This window comes from Elephantulus edwardii, unplaced genomic scaffold (assembly GCF_000299155.1).
Source record: "Elephantulus edwardii isolate Elephantulus edwardi_28Jun2011 unplaced genomic scaffold, EleEdw1.0 scaffold00239, whole genome shotgun sequence".
NCBI lineage: Eukaryota > Metazoa > Chordata > Mammalia > Macroscelidea > Macroscelididae > Elephantulus > Elephantulus edwardii.
The window spans coordinates 1,058,146-1,060,668 of record NW_006399989.1 but is presented as its reverse complement, the minus strand read 5'-3'; the positions used below and the strand labels follow the sequence as shown (position 1 = coordinate 1,060,668).

The following is a 2,523-nucleotide window of genomic DNA, read 5'->3' as shown; positions in this document are numbered from 1 at the left end:
ACATGCACCGTGCATGAAAACGTCTTCAGGGGCAAACGCCTCCTATACCAGCAGAACCCATACCAAGTCCTCTTGGTCAAAAACGTGTCCCATCCAGTCTGCGTTTTAGTGGCCAGAGAAGGGGATGGAACTAACTGACAACCCATGGTTTATCCAAGGGTGTAGGAGCACAGCCATCCGCCTGGCCTGAGCAGTGGCCTGACTGAGTCACCTGGTGAGGACCTGCAAGACAGGAGAGCGGACGTGACTTCTGCCACGATCAGACTCCAGGAGGAGTCCTGGGAAACAGGTAAACCTGTAAGACACGGCTTTAAAGAGTGCTGCGCACGCCTGGAGCTCAGGCACTGTCACCACCGTTCTGGACAGTCCGAGAGTAAGAGGTCCACCGTCAGGCGGATTGTTCTTTAAGTCTCTCTTAGGGCCGTGACTGTGAGCATTTCCTGCAAACGCAGGCCCCTTCCGATCCAAGAACTTAAGTCGTGAGAAAACGAGTTAGGACTTTGGGTTGAAAGCTTTCACACTTTCTGCTCTTGTGAGGCTGCGAAACGTCAATACTGAATGAGGCTGGAAGTTTGGCTCAGAGATTTCCTGTACCGACCAAAGTCATAGGGCCTTGCACCCGTGAACTCTCTGGTGTTAAATAAGGACGGGGTTTTGGCTAAAGGAGTCTCCATACTGACTGCAGTCATGAGGCCATTTTCCACTATGCATTCTCCGGTATTAAAGGAGGGAGAAGGGAGCGGAGGTCCTGGGTTAGCACTGGCAGCACTGTTCCTGTGGATCTTCTCATGCTGAGTTAGTGTGTACATCTGGCTGAAGGATTTCCCACACTCGCCATATATGTACAGGCTGACCCCAGTGTGGCTTCGCCAGTGCTTATTGAGTCCAGAGTTGCGGTTGAAGCACTTTCTGCACTCACCACACTCGTAAAAGGCCTTTCTCCCGTGTGGGCAGTCTGGTGCTGACGGAGGGCAGAGCTTTGTTGGAAGCACTTCCCACACTTCCTGCAGGCGGGGCTTTTCTCTGGTGTGGACTCTCTGGTGTGGACCCTCCGGTGCTGGATGAGGCCCGAGCTCTGGCTGAAAGGCTTACGGCACTCCTCACACACATACGGTTTCGATCCTATGTGGCTCCTCTGGTGCTGGATGAAGCCCATCTTTTGGGAAGGACTTCTCACATTCGGTGCATTTGTAAGGCCTGTCTCCCGTGTGAGACCGCTGGTGCTGACTCAGTGTGGAGCTCCAGCTGAAGAACTTGCCACAGTGGGTGCACTCATATGGCCTCTCTCCAGTGTGGACCCTGCAGTGCTGGATGAGGGTGGAGTTCTCACTGAAGGTTTTCCCGCACTTGATACACTTGTAAGGCCAGGCTCCTGTGTGAAGTCTCTGGTGCTGGATGAGACTTCAGTTTTGAATGAAGGTCTTTCCACACTTAGGGCACTCATAGGTCTTGCCACCAGTGTGCACTCTCTGGTGTCTGCTGTAGGAGGAGTGGTGGGTGAAGGTTTTCCCACAGTCGCCACATTCGTACAGCCTTCCTCTGTTGTGACCTCGCTGCTGCTGGCGCATGTAACGGAAACTGACTGCTTTCCCAAACTTGCTGGGCTCAGAAAGTCCCTTTTCCAGGAAACGGTTCTGGTGGTGACCCAGCGGGTGTTTGCTGCTCAGAGATTTCCCAAATTCCACCCCCTTGGGATGACTCTTCCCAATGAGGAAGGCCTCCTCAAATGGGGTACGGATGCCCTCTGTCACACTGTTGGAAGTGGGCTGCTGCTGGAGAAGGAAGGACGGGACCGGGTTGTCGTTTCTAAAGTCGGGGACACATATCTCCAAGGGGTGAGTCTTGTGGGTGGATGGACTTGTCTGTGGAATCCCATTGTGTGATCCTCCATCTAAGGAAAAACTTTGTTTAGAAGAAGCTGCCTCTGTCACATCATGCCAGCAACCCAGTGAGGCTATGATTGCGAAGTTCTCCAGCATCACATCATTGTAGAGGATCCTCTGATTGTCATCCAGGAGCCCCCACTCCTCCTGGGAGAAGTAGATGGCCACATTCTCAAAGGTGACGCAGCCCTGACTGGAGTCGCCGGACTCAGTGGCCATCATGGTGCTGCGGTGCGGGCACATGCACCGCCGGGCCACACGGATGGCAGGCAGCACCCAGGACCCCACAACATGCAGAAGGTGCGCCCTGGAGCAGAGTCACCACCCCCACCAGGTTGCAGGACCGCTGCCTTTTGTGAGCTCGGGACAATGCATCCTCCTGTCCAGCCTGTGGTTACGTCATCATGGTAGCCGGCCAGCCCGTTTTTTACAACTTTTTGAGAAAGCCCCGCACTGCTTTCCACAGTGGTTGCACCATTTTACAATTTCACCAACAGTGAATAAGGGTTCCAGTTTCTCCACAACCTCGCCAGCATTTGTTGCTTGCTGTTCTATTAAATTTTGCTATTCTGACTGGGGTGAGATGATATCTCATAGTTGTTTTGATTTGCTTCTCTCTTAGAGCTATGGATTTTGAACT

The 2,523-nt window shown here is 53.1% G+C and overlaps 1 pseudogene; it reads right to left on the bottom strand.

The window, feature by feature from the left end:
• Positions 1–207: 207 nt before the first annotated feature.
• Positions 208–2,126, bottom strand: LOC102877217 (annotated as a pseudogene).
• Positions 2,127–2,523: the final 397 nt, after the last annotated feature.